This window comes from Oncorhynchus tshawytscha, unplaced genomic scaffold (genome assembly GCF_018296145.1).
Source record: "Oncorhynchus tshawytscha isolate Ot180627B unplaced genomic scaffold, Otsh_v2.0 Un_contig_1824_pilon_pilon, whole genome shotgun sequence".
In the NCBI taxonomy this organism is placed as follows: Eukaryota; Metazoa; Chordata; class Actinopteri; order Salmoniformes; family Salmonidae; genus Oncorhynchus; species Oncorhynchus tshawytscha.
Genome location: NW_024609829.1, coordinates 1181779 through 1196222, shown reverse-complemented (window position 1 = coordinate 1196222; position 14444 = coordinate 1181779). Strand labels below are relative to the sequence as shown.

At 40.8% G+C, this 14444-nt stretch overlaps 1 protein-coding gene across 1 annotated transcript in view; it reads left to right on the top strand.

The window, feature by feature from the left end:
- LOC112254196 (transcriptional enhancer factor TEF-5) overlaps positions 1-14444 on the top strand; it is a 39598-nt gene that overhangs the window by 1182 nt on the left and 23972 nt on the right.

Here is a 14444-nt window from a genome sequence, read left to right as displayed (position 1 = left end):
TACGAAATGTTCAGATTTACTTAGGACACTTGGAAATGGTTTATTTTTCATTGTCCAATCAGTCCTCTGACTGTGTATTCCCTATGATGAAGAGGTCTGTTTTTATTTTAATATGTCCTAATGAATGTTGTATTATTCCTTTGTGTGTATCCTTTACTGAATAATAGGTCAACAGCCAAATTAGTGCAGATTTTTAAATCAACAATTTTCGCATTAGCCAACTATTTAAACAAAACCGGTTTCTTTCAACCTTTCTTTTATATGGGCAAATCATGTATAAGTAAGGGTTTTGTACTTTCTTTGAGTTGTGGATCCTTCTTGATCTTCTCCACAGGGGCCAGTGATGTTTCACCGGAAATCTTTACTTAAATATTTAATCCTTATATTAGCATTTAAAATGGATGGATCTGTGTGCATTTAATTGTATATCTTCATGAAACACCTGTTCATGGTGTGCTATTGGTTACGCTTGGGAAAACAGACCATTCTTGCTCCAAATGCTTTCCTTATTAGAGAAATACAAAAAAAGTGTGATGCTTTGCAAGATTTATCATTTTTAATCTCTGTTAAACATCCTGTAAAACAAGTGTACACAACAATGTTACAGTCCAGTCAATGCCATTCAACAGGTAGAACAATATAATGTCTTTCAGGTTCATCACTAAGTACTGTTAGTAGACCAGCCAGAAAAGCCTGTTTAGGGTTGAGATTATAGACATTTAGGGTTACATTCAAATGGTAAACAAGCCATTCATGTTTACTCCACTGTAAAGAGTCAGTCACCATTTCGTCAAACTATATGAAACAATCTGTCATTCTGCCCCTGAACAAGGCAGTTAACCCACAGTTCCTCGGTAGGCCCTCATTGTAAATAACAATTTGTTCTTAACTGACTTGCCTAGTTAAATAAATGTTCAATTTAAATTAAAAAAAAAACATTTGAAAAAATAAAAGTTAAGAAATAAGAGAGAAAGTCACACACAAAAAAATAAAACATATTTAGAATCACACCAAATCACAATTTGCGTTAGTTTATAATTGATATAATTGATCCATACAAACACTAGCCCCAGGTCATCTGCCCAACTGTAAATCTTTCAGACGGACTCAGTAGTTTCGCTAAGTTGTTGAAGCACTGCAGGCACTCCTGGTTGCAGCTGCACATTCTCTGACTCTCGAAGAGATAGACCAATGTTTGCCTATAACAGTCTCCCGTAACGATTGAAGCTAACATATGGTATTTGGTTGATAATGTGATACAAGTGTTGTCAATTAGAATGAGTATGCTATAGATAATGTAAGGGTAATATGTGATGTCTATATTGTGGCAATATGAGTTTCAGTATAGGGTAACAGTACTGACTGAGGTACATAGGCGAAACAGGTAGTTGAGTTGACATTGTTGGAATTGTTTATACCCGAAAATAGGTTGTACTTCTATTAGTGCAGCCTGTTTTGGATCATATTTTTGTGCAACCAAACAAAGAAGCACGCAGGCTTAGATAGTATTGGACATTTCAGGAATGACTGAAATTTAAGGATCTATATGCACAATAAGTTAAACTGTTTATGAATTTTAAAAAAAAGGTTGCCATTAATCATCTCTACACTTTACTGCCAAAACATGCCGTTAGTTTTACAAGTACGTTGTGGAATTAAACCAGGGGAATAGACTCGTCTCTATTTTTATTCTGTTTGGGTGGTCCGTTAAAAAAAAAAACAGAACCCATCAGACCATATTTTGAAGTTACACATTGTTGATGTCCTGTGTTGGAAGTATAGTACCTTTCAACAAACACTTGGGAGACTAAAGATGAATCACACTTAGATGGAATCCACAGTAGGAGGGGAAAACAGCGCCACTGGCCATCCACACCACCTTTATTATTGTTTTGTTGCCGAGTTGAGGAGCACCGTGCAGCATGGTAAAAAAAAAAGGCTTTGCCCTCTTCTATCGTGTGCAGTGATGTCCGGGGGGCAAACGGACGTGGCTGTTTCTCCTTTAAGGATTCTAGCTTAAAAAATATGTCATCGTCAGTAGGGGCAACAGTGCCACTGTCTGCCCCACGGCCGTCGTTATTGTTTTTGTTTTGTTTGACGAAGCAGGGGTGGGGAGCATTGGCGCGGTAAAAAAAGGTTTAAAAAAAAGAAAAAAGATTGCACTACATATGCTGCTGTTCTATCACGCGTGCGATGATATCAGAGGGGGGCGGGCACGGGTGGGCCAATTTACTTTCTCTCTGAAAATGTGGAAATTGTGTGCATGTGAAAAACAAAAGAAAGCAGTGAAAGTATCCTTTGTGAATGAAGGTGTCTAATATTAGGTTGCGATGGAGTAATAACGAGAGGGTAAATCTGGGAAGGATCAATATTCTGCTGCTCTGACAGATTCTCCTGCCGTCCTCAGTGTGTTTATGCAACATGCATGTAGCAGACTAGCGCTATGCTTTGCTCTGCTCTCAGTCCCAACACAATCAGCTCTTTCTCAAACAAATTGCAACACTGCAACTCATACTCAGAGTTTACTCTGTGGGCTAAGTATATTTTGTTTATGCCTGGCAGCTTTACTTGTAACGCAAAGGCCATAGCTGTCTGCCTGCTCTAATGCTTTATTTGAACAATATTCTTTTAAAGTGGGTAGTTTATCTTCTGGTCTCTCTAGCTGTAGTTCCCCAGGCCATCGGTACAAACAATACTTTCATTAACCTGTTCCATTTCTTCTAGGGCTTTTATTTCAGGACAGAAAGGGTAATAAGACAGTCAAGTGCAGATGTGAACTTACAACACATAGCCTGGTTCCTCTCTAGGTTTCTTCCTAGGTTTTGGCCTTTCTAGGGAGTTTTTCCTAGCCACCGTGCTTCTACACCTGCATTGCTTGCTGTTTGGGGTTTTAGGCTGGGTTTCTGTACAGCACTTTGAGATATCAGCTGATATACGAAGGGCTATATAAATACATTTGATTTGAACACCTTTTTCCAAAGCTAATAATATAGGTTGATGAAGTCGAAAGTGCAATTTAGGAAAACTTTAGAAACTCTGGGGCGGGATGGTGCAGCTATTTTGTATTAAATAAACTGGGTGGTTCGAGCCCTGAATGCTGATTGGCTGACAGCCATAGTATATTTAAGCAATAAAGGCCCACGGGGGTGTGGTATATGGCCAATATACCACGGCTAAGGGCTGTTCTTACGCACGAGGCAACGCGGAGTGCCTGGATACAGCCCTTAGCCGTGTTATATTGGCCATATACCAAATCCCCGAGGGGCCTTATTGCTATTATAAACTTATATACCAACATAATTAGAGCAGTAAAAATAAATGTTTTGTCATACCCGTGGTATACAGTCTGATATATCACGGCTGTCAGCCAATCATCATTCAGGGCTCGAACCACCCAGTTTATAACAGACCATATACCTCGGGGGTTTGTGGTATATGGCCAACATACCACGGCTAAGGGCTGTGTCCAAGCACTCGTTGCGTTGTGCTTAAGAAGAACCCTTAGGCTGTGGTATATTGGCCATATATTGCTTAATTATAACACAGCTACTATCCAGGCATTGACTCGGACCATCATCCATTGTGCATTGGCATGGCATGGATAATAAATGTGTCCCTCTCTTTAACAATGTAATCAGGGAATGTTTTTTTTAATGTTGCCACCACTGTGGTTTTCATGGTCGTGAATAAAATGGTCTATTTGGTATTACTGCAAAAAAACAGAGTGACAAGCCTATAATATTTTTAAGGATTCCAAAATTCTACTTGTAAGTAGGCCTACTGTTAAAATGTGTCATTTATCTGACTGGGTTAATTGCTCTTCAGATGATATTATCTTATGCTCAGACATCATATAATTTTTAAATGTTTACATTTTGTATACTATCCATTTCCTTTTTTCAAACATACTTTCCTTTAAAATACTATATAGGTTTTGTGTTTGTGCTGGAGAGTGCTAGAAACAACCCAGCATATCTTCACTGGCCATATGAGAGCAACTTCACTGGTTTGTGCTAAAAAAACCTCAGAAGACCGGCTAATGAGCGCTGCCCATTTTGTGCAGACGTTGGTTGCCTTTTTAGCACCATTGCCAGAAGTGGTCTTCCAAATGGTGGCCACATACCCCAGAGGTCTGAACAAATACCACTTGTGACTGTTGCAGACACACAGAGAGAGCCTCAGAGAGATCTGGCCTTCACAACATATAAGGAGTATAATATTTAACTCAAACGCGCATAAAGAATATTCATTTGGGTAATATTTCATTTATAGCCAGGCACAATGCACTTTAATGTGGTTCTAAGGCATTGTTAGATTTGTCGTAAGCATATGTGATGCTATCCTTGTTTCCAGGATCAGAGTCAATGCACCCCCTAAGAAATTACCATGTCTTAGCCTAATTAGAATACCATGAATAAACCTTTGATTAACATTAATGCATTGAGTGCATGGGCTTGTTTACATGTTCTCCTAATGCAGTAAGGCCCTAACTAACAGATACGACTTCTGGCCTCCCTGACTGCTCAAGGGAGGAGCTTGGGAGTGGCCTAGAACAGTATAGTCTTTGTGTCCATTTTTTTCCAAATGGCTTAACTTTTCAGTTGCTCTTGTTGCAACCAACTGTTGATAGTGATGAACTTCACAAACCAACCCTCTATTGTATCGAGAGAATGACAACACAATTCTGTGGGCTCATGCTTTATGCAGCAGTAAACAGGAAGTCTATTTGTTAGTTTGTGTCTCTAGGTGGTGTCCATTATAAATGATGGCGGCAACAAACCAGGCCTGGCTTTCTGGGATCCTGTCTTATGACTGATGTAGTGGGCATCGTGTTGGAGTGGGGCTCCAATGACTTAAAAGGGGCACTCGTATGAAGCCTCGCTCTTAATCCCTGCCTTTAGAGTGGGGAGTTGGAGGACGACCTCTCCAAAACCAAACCACACACTTACTGAAGAATTTAGAGCGTACTAAGCATCATACACATCTAAAAGTGTTGTGTAAAGTATCAACCGGGCTTCTTATGCTTTGTCTGTTAAATGAGTTGTAGGCTACACAATGACTGTGAATTCATTTTGAAAGGATGATCGCCTCTGGGTTTTGGGTTCGAAAGGTAGTTCCTTCATAAACATATTTTTTTATGTGTATATATATATATATATATATTTTTTTTTTAAACTTTCCTGACCTCATTTTTCTTGCCATGCAACAAGTACCACATATAGATGATCCTTTATCGCCGGGCTATATGAGTAACTGTATAAGCTTTGCGCACGTCTTAACGGTTTCACAGATTAAGGCACCAAACCACTGGCCTCACCACAGAGTGAACAACTCAGGCGAGGAGGAGAGGATGACTGCTCTGCAACGCTCCCTGGAAAATGTCTGATTAAACTGCTGAATCAGGCTGTAAAATAAGCAGTCTGGCGCGCTCTCTCCGCTTTGTGTCAGTCTTTCCTCTGTTGGTCGGCTGGATTAAAGCTCTACTCCATGGAGCTGTGAGATGCTGGGGTAGAACCTAGTCTGCAGGGTCTGTGTTGTAGGAGGACATGGATTAGTCAATCACCCGCCCTTCGGGCCCTGGGTCGATGTTTTATACTTAGAAGGAAGACTTTTTTTGATGTCTCATGGCAGATTGGGAAAGTTTCTAACATTTGTTTCTCTTTCTGTCAGACCTTTCCAATTCAAACATGCCTTTTTGTGGGTATCCAAATAGAATCAAGCTGCTTAGAGTGCGACTGCCTTACTGACTGAATGTAAGCCCCTCTCTCTTTTTCCTTCTGCCTCTCCCTCTATTTCACCCTACTCTTTCCTCCTCTCTTTCACTCTCGTTCTACCTCTGTCCTACACTTTCCATCTCTCCCTCTCTCTCCCCTTCTCTAACTGTCTCCCCCTTCCCTTTCTCTCCCTCTGCCTCTTGCCGTGTGAGCTGTCGGTCGTCCAGCCCTCCGCTCACTCTCAGCTCTGATTGTTTCCTGAGCGCCGTGCCAGAGAGGAAGTAGGAGGAAGTTATTGGAGGAGTTGGAGAGAATTTATTAGGGGCAAACACAGACAGGGGAGAGGAGGGGGAGGGGGAGCTCCTCTAGTGCTCGGAGATGGGGCTCTCATACACTTGGGAGTCTAGGAGGGGAGGCAGGACTGGCAGTGTCTTGCCCCTCTCTGCCTCTCTTTCTTCTCGGAGGCAAAACTCAACTAGGCTACTCAATAGGCAGCTCACCTTCCTTTTCAACTATTGAAATGAAAAGTTTTAACATGGATTTAAATCTGATTGCATACTGTAACCCAGTGGTAAAATAAGCTGCATTTGAGTAGAGAGAGAAAGAGCAAGAGTGTGTGTGGGTGCGAGCACGTGTGTGTGTGTGTGTCAGTTGGTCAGGGGTAAGGAACTGTCTCCAGCCCTGTGAGAGAACCGATCTCTTGGCCTGAGTGTATTTAAAAAAACAAAAATCTGTAATCTGACCTTAGAGAGCAGCTGCTCCTTCAATCGCCAAGTCCTGTTGTTCTCCTTGTCAAGTGTGTGTTTGTGAGGCTCTGAGTGTGTGGGTGTCTCAGAGAGAGAGAGAATGTGTGCATCTGTGTATAATTGTGTTTTATAGTAGGCCCTTCAGCCATGATAATGGGATTTTCTTTGGGGTTGTGTGCAGAAAGAGAAACATATTTAAATATGGTGTGCTTGTGTGTGTGTTTAGATGGGTGTGTGCAGGGCTTAGGCTAGGGGTTGGGGTCTGCCCTCGGGGTGGGGGGGGTGGGTACCTCTCTTGGAGGCCCTCACCAGCAAGTGTCCCAGCTGCAATAGCAGCCCTAACAAAGCCTACATTCTGACAGACAGGAACAATCTGACAAAGACATTATGATATTATAAACAGATGGGAGGAAGACTATGCAGTCCACCAACCTGTACCCGTTTTGTTATTGTTACAGTCCACAAACCTGTACCCGTTTTGTTATTGTTTCAGTCCAACAACATGTACCCGTTTTGTTATTGTAACAGTCCACCAACATGTACCCGTTTTGTTATTGTAACAGTCCACCAACATGTACCCGTTTTGTTATTGTTTCAGTCCACCAACATGTACCCGTTTTGTTATTGTAACAGTCCACCAACATGTACCCGTTTTGTTATTGTTTCAGTCCACCAACATGTACCCGTTTTGTTATTGTTACAGTCCACCAACATGTACCCGTTTTGTTATTGTTACAGTCCACCAACATGTACCCGTTTTGTTATTGTTTCAGTCCACCAACATGTACCCGTTTTGTTATTGTTTCAGTCCACCAACATGTACCCGTTTTGTTATTGTTTCAGTCCACCAACATGTACCCGTTTTGTTATTGTTACAGTCCACGTTTTGTTATTGTTACAGTCCACCAACATGTACCCGTTTTGTTATTGTTACAGTCCACCAACATGTACCCGTTTTGTTATTGTTACAGTCCACCAACATGTACCCGTTTTGTTATTGTTACAGTCCACCAACATGTACCCGTTTTGTTATTGTTACAGTCCACGTTTTGTTATTGTTACAGTCCACCAACATGTACCTGTTTTGTTATTGTTACAGTCCACCAACACGTACCCGTTTTGTTATTGTTTCAGTCCACCAACATGTACCCGTTTTGTTATTGTTTCAGCCCACCAACATGTACCCGTTTTGTTATTGTTTCAGTCCACCAACATGTACCCGTTTTGTTATTGTTTCAGTCCACCAACATGTACCCGTTTTGTTATTGTTACAGTCCACCAACATGTACCCGTTTTGTTATTGTTTCAGTCCACCAACATGTACCCGTTTTGTTATTGTTACAGTCCACGTTTTGTTATTGTTACAGTCCACCAACATGTACCCGTTTTGTTATTGTTACAGTCCACGTTTTGTTATTGTTACAGTCCACCAACATGTTACCGTTTTGTTAGTCCACCAACATGTACCAGTTCTGTTACTTTTACAGTCCACCAACCTGTACCCGTTTTATTATTGTTACAGTCCACCAACATGTACCAGTTCTGTTACTTTTACAGACCACTGACATGTACCCGTTTTGTTACTTTGTTTGTTCTAAATCTCTGAGGCTAGGATTAACTTATTGTGTACGGGCATGACGGTGAGAAAAATGCATGAGGTTGAGCGAAATGCATATCTCTTCGGTATGATCCCATTCAATTTCAATGGGACATCTGCTCAGAGTGGGAGTTAGGCTACTTAGCTCTCCAATGCCGTTTGCTTCCTAGTGTCACAGTTGAGTGTTTGTCGAGGGCATTTTACACCGACTTGAAACGACTTCATGTAAAGATGACCTCATTTGATTGACAGCATTGGTTGGCTGTCCAGTCAAGGATTACTTTGGAGGATGGTGTCTGTCTGAACCCTGGTTTCCTCATCAGTTACACCATTGTCCCAGCTCAATAGGCCAGACTTATCCCTCTCAGGGGATGTTTAGTCTCTGTAAAACTATTATTTATTTCTGAAATCCATCCTGTTTGTATCGAAGTGCAACATATGAATGAAACGTTACTTTCCCACCACTTTTGGAATGGAACACGGATGACCCCATGTCAGTGTAGGGTCTGTCATTTTTCACCTCGTCATTGCCCTACTCCACCAATTAAAAGACAAATGGATCATCTTTTGAATGCATCAGGGTGATGTCCTCATTTTATAAAACATTGGTTGAGTGTATAAATCACTGGTTATCCCTCTACCCACAGCCAAAATACACACAACCTCTACTTGTTTTCCTGTCTGTGGCAGTCTCTGTGAGGGTTTTCACATGTTGACTGTGGACAGTTAAACGCATAATATAACACACGTACTCTCAGGAGTCACATGGAATTCCTTCCTGTGTTTATACCGACAATTTCCCATAGAAGAAGAGTGGGCCAGGACATATAATGACTCAAACATATTCAGCATTACATGGGATGTATTATTATAAGCAATGCTGGGAACAGTATAGACCAGAAAACCTGCAAAGGGGCCGGTGCAAAGATATGTCAAAGTCCTGAAAATGTAGGATCTTAATTTGATCACTCTTTAGTTTTTGAATTTTCTTGCACAGCAAACTTGTAGTGTATTTGAGTTTTAAAAAGGCTTTTTTTTTTTTGTGTACTCAAGGTTGAAAAAGGCTACAAAAGTTTGTAATTTACACTTTAAAATGTCAGACTTTACATCGACCGCTACAAAAAATTTCCCTAAATTATAATCCACAGAAATATTTGCATTCCCTGTTGCTCCAGGATTATTTTTCTGCTGTAGTAAACTGGCTCAAATTAAGATCCTACATCTGTAGCTTTATGAGGCCTGGGACAACAGATGGAGAGGGTTTCTAGGCTGTGAATGGTGGAGTTTGAATGAATGTGCGAGGTGCATAGCTCTCCACTGGTATTTACATTCCTGCTACGGCTGCACAATTAATCAAATTCACATCAAAATCACAATATTGACATGTGCAATTTCCATATCTTAAGAGATATCCATATAACAATATTTTGAACCTCCACTCAGCCGTTTTTAATAGTTTACTCATCTCTCTCTCCCTTTCTCCTATTGGGGCTTCTTTCCACACACACAAAGCCTCACCTCCTGTCACTCAAGCGGCGCAGTTCCTCCTCCCTGCTGTTAGTCACTATACGTTTGCATGCTGTTCTGTTAGGTTAAATGCAGTCAACAGATCGTTCCAAACAAGAAAAATGCTGCTTTCCACTTTGCTTCTTAATATCATTATATACCCAAGTATTTTGATCTATATCAGAAGCCAAATCACAATATTTGGTAGATAAATTGCAATTAGATTTTTGCCCATATCATGCAGACCCAATTCCTGCTGCACATTAGAATCTGTAGCATGTTGGTCTGTCAGGTCTGTGGCTGGACCTACTCCCAGAGAGTGTGGAAGGGGAAGTCTGGTTGTCACTAGTTACCACAGCCACAAAGTTAAATGGCCTATTGTAAAAATTCATGGAAACTACCATTTGCTTTTTGGACTTAATTTAAGGTTAGGCATACAGTTAGCAGTGTGGTTAAGGGTAGGATTAGTTTTAAAATCTGATTTTAAGAAGATAAATTGTAGAAATAGGCTCAGTTTAGCCATTATTAAGACTTTGTGGCTGTGTTAACTAGTGACGACCGGGAAGTGTTTGTGTCTCGCCTGACTTTGTATTCAATCTGTTTACCGTGTCATTCAATCAAGAGGCCTTATCCCATCTGGCAACAGGTGAAAAACGCCATTCATCGAAGGTCTATTTGTGTATATGTTTCTGCCTGCTTGTGTGTGTTTATGTGTCCATATCACTGTGTGTGCTTGTGTGTTTATGTGTGTGTGCATGATGCTAAATCTGTGCTCTCTGTTGTCAGCCTCCCATCACAGATGTGCTGTGTTTCACCCATAAGGAATCAAAGGGCCTTTCTTCTTTGTGAGTAACAGCTGATTTGATATATAGTCTATCTTCTGAGGGTTTTGAATATTTTACATTTGCAGAGCAAATGTTTAGGCGAACCAAACGTGTGCTTACATACACCCTTAAACGAAATATTACCGTTTGTCCACCTTAGCCAGTAGTCACTTGTTAACCCACTGTTCCTAGGCCGTCATTGAAAATAAGAAATAGTTCTTAACTGACTTGCCTAGTTAAATAAAGGTAAAATAAAAGAAATTGTCAGAATTAAATCGAGTCGTCTATCGTTGAATCACAACACTTAATTGAAGAATCGAACTGTTGACCAGTCACAGACGAAGGGACGTAGAATGTGACGAAGGGACGTAGAATGTGTGCACGAACAGCCCCCCCCCCAAAAAAAATTTTTTTTTTTGCCAAAACAAACAAAAAGGTCATCATATGCACAAACTACTCCAAACTTTTTCGGATGGGAAGCATGCGGATGTCTTAATGTAACCTTACAGATGTAGGATCTTAATTTGGGCCAGTTTCCTGCAGCAGGAAAATAATCCTGCAACAACAGGAAATGCAAATATTTCTGTGGATTATAATTTAGGGAAATTTTTTGTAGCGGTCGATGTAAAGTCTGACATTTTAAAGTGTAAATTACAAACTTTTGTAGCCTTTTTCAACCTTGAGTACACTACAGGTTTGCATTTCCTGTTGCAGGAAATTCTCAGCAACAAAAGAGTGATCAAATTAAGATCCCACATCTGTATGTACCTAAACTCCTTATGGTTTGGTGTTTTAATAATTTTAACACTGTCTAATAACTAACATTTAATAGGTTGATTGCTTTGGTCCCAGGAGTTCCCAATTATCGTAGTAGAAATAGCCATAATGTAGCATCTGACATGTTTACTTTGTAAAACCATTGTTGATAGTTAAATACACAATTGCACAGTTGTATGCAAGTGTCTCATTTCCGTTTGCTGTGTCATAGATAATTTAGACTTTTCTGCACTGTTTTACTGCATAATATTGAATTACCCAGTAACATAGTGAAACAGTCCATATAATCATAGCGTTGACAATGCCCTCCCTCTTTGGTGGTTAGCGTCAGGCAGCGTCATAGAGAGGCTGTGAGTGTGGTTGTGTGTCTCTCTCTCTCGCTCTGTCCATGCTGATGTTGCATTCCAGCAGAAACAATCCTACTGTTCTCCAGACCCCGAAGTGGAAGCCTAAATTGGACAAGCCGCCCACTCCAATCCCCCCACATGTATCCCTTGGTCTCCAGTCCTTATTTGGGCAGAGACGTTCTGGGCGTAGGGTTGGAGTGGAGGGGGGGGTGGCGTCGGGTTGACACAAAAGAGGCAGGAGGAGGAACAGTGAGCGCTCACAGCCCTTTCTTAATAAGGACATGTCTGGAATGTGAGCCTCGCTCTCCATGAGAGCTTCTCTTTCACACACAGCACAGCAGCACCCTACTAAACAGACTCCTATACTATTATAGCCCATTACTCAGGGATCCTGATCGGTACTGTCAAATCCCCATGACAAAACTTAAGAAACTCAAAATCACTCTCACTATTCAACAATCTACTCCTATGATCCTAGCTTGAATGGGAAAGAGACAGCTGTGTCTTCACTACGAGGATACAGCTAGGGATTAACACTGGGACTGCCTCCAAAAAATGTACACACCATTTGGACATACTTGACCCAACATTGCTGGTCTTAAGAGACCCAACATGTAATGGATTCCACTAGATACTTGCATGTGCATTATGCAATATGCACCTACACCTTTCTACTGCAGTGGACGTTGACTGCGGAAGTTTCTGTAGCCATTTCTGGTCATTGGATCTGCTCATCTGGAGTTGTGTTGGGGTAGATGCATAGCTGCAGCCTGATCTCGGTGGACTTTTACGAGCGCTGCTCAAATTCTGCCGTGATCTCCACATTCAGTCGGAGATTTAACACCAACCTTTGTCCTGGGGGGCCCAAAGCTCTCAGGTTTACCTCAATCTCACACTGTCCATCTACCAGACTTAGTAGACTGCTGAACATTTAAACTGACTACCTGCACCTTAGCACACACCACACTTTGTTCTTATATCCTCCTAGGGACTTAAAATACATTTCCATTCAAAATCCTATTTTCCCTAACCTTAACCCAAATTGTTGTTGCATTGTCGAGAAGGAACCTGCAAGGAAGCATTTCGTTGGACGGTGTACACCATGTGTATCCCGTACATATGACTAGTGAAACTTGAAACGAGGCATTACACTTAGTTTCTAGCTAACATCCATAACTTAACTCTGCTGTTTGTGACTAGCCTACTGTGTTACATTCAGGCCTAGTCAGACTGGATTGGAGGGTTTTCCCTTCAGGAGGTAGAACTGGTTTTCCGGGCAGTTCTACATCCCATCATGCTTAGGGAATGAAAAAATGGCAAGTTGCCCATTATTTTGGCCACCATGGCTAGAAAAAAAGAGATCTCAGAGACTTTGAAAGAGGGGTTTCAAAAGGAGCGTAGGGGGTTTCAAGTGTGTGTGTGGGTCACCAGATCTCAACCCAATTGAACACTTGTGGGAGATTTTGAAGTGGCGCCTGAGGCAGTGTATTACACCAGCATCAACAAAACACCAAATAATGGAATTTCTCATGAAAGAAATGGTGTTGCATCCTTCCAATAGAGTTCCATACACTTGTAGAATCTATGCCACGGCGCATTGAAGCTGTCCTGGCAGCTCGTGGTGGCCCAATGCCCTATTGAGACAGTTTATGTAGGGGTTTCCTTTATTTTGGCAGTTACTTGTAGGGGGTTTCCTTTATTTTGGTAGTTACTTGTACATATTCTTATTGTATTGTATAGAGGGATAAATGGAGAAACAATGCCCGTTGTCTGCATCTTTGGTCTTTTAGTGAAGAAAATTTAAAAAAAAATTTAACTTTGTACAATGGGGTAGTTGTGATTTTTAGTAAATAATACTTTAGCTTTTCTTTTCACATCTGTCTTAAAGTCCTCCGATTCATATTTCTGAAGTTGCATTGTGGAAGTTGTCAAAACAGCAACTTTAAAATGTGCAACGATGCCCTCATGAATTTGTTTTACAGAGGAACCTCAAAATGTTCTTGCCACGTGAGGAGTTTGAGTTTATACCCATAGGACCATCCCAAGTGGCCTTCCCCATATTTGTCCAATATGTGTATTTTTGTCAACAACTGCAGAATTTCAGATATATAAAACACACGCATCCTGGAATAATGGATACTTCAGGGACGCTCGTTTCAGAAACAATACAATGCCGAAGAGGCAGCTTGAAAAATACTTAAGATCTCGGCCTGCTTAGTCATGAGCCAACCACATTGGGACACAGTCCCCGAACCACAATAATTCTTTGAGGCCACTGCTGATTAGTGTGCTCTTTACACTAGGTTTTTATAGAATAGCTCGAATTCATTTGGCAATTTTAGAGACAAAGGCTAGGAAATGGTAATAATTAGTGGCTGTATTGTTTATTTATACAGATTTTATGATTTCAATGAAAACAGACAGCCGAGACCAAATGAGCACTTGCCAGCTAATGGTGACAGTGATGTTGTCACAACGATTACAACATACCTTTCTCATACTTTTTCGTAATGAAAGTACAAAAAAAGTATGAATCTGAATGCCTCACTACTGTAATTCACTCTGGATAAGAGTGCAAGCTCTATATCTATTTCTATGGGCACAAGCACTGTTCACGACACAAACTGTTCACACCCCTCTTGTTGGAGGAGAGAACATTTTCCAGGTTTAAAGCTTATTTCCTGCAATTCTACACTTTTTGTCATGGGGATCAGAGAAAATATTGCTGTTTTAAAGCTACTTTTCTTGCAATTCTATATTTTTTTCATGTTTAATGTGTACTCGTGATATTTTAATGACTTAAACATTACAACAAAATCTATGGCCTAAAAAAAAACCTAGCTAAAAACATTAGCAGACACAGGCTAGTTGATCTGGACATTTCTGACAAGTTATAAGTAGCTCTCTAAGGTATGCAATGACTGACATGAGGA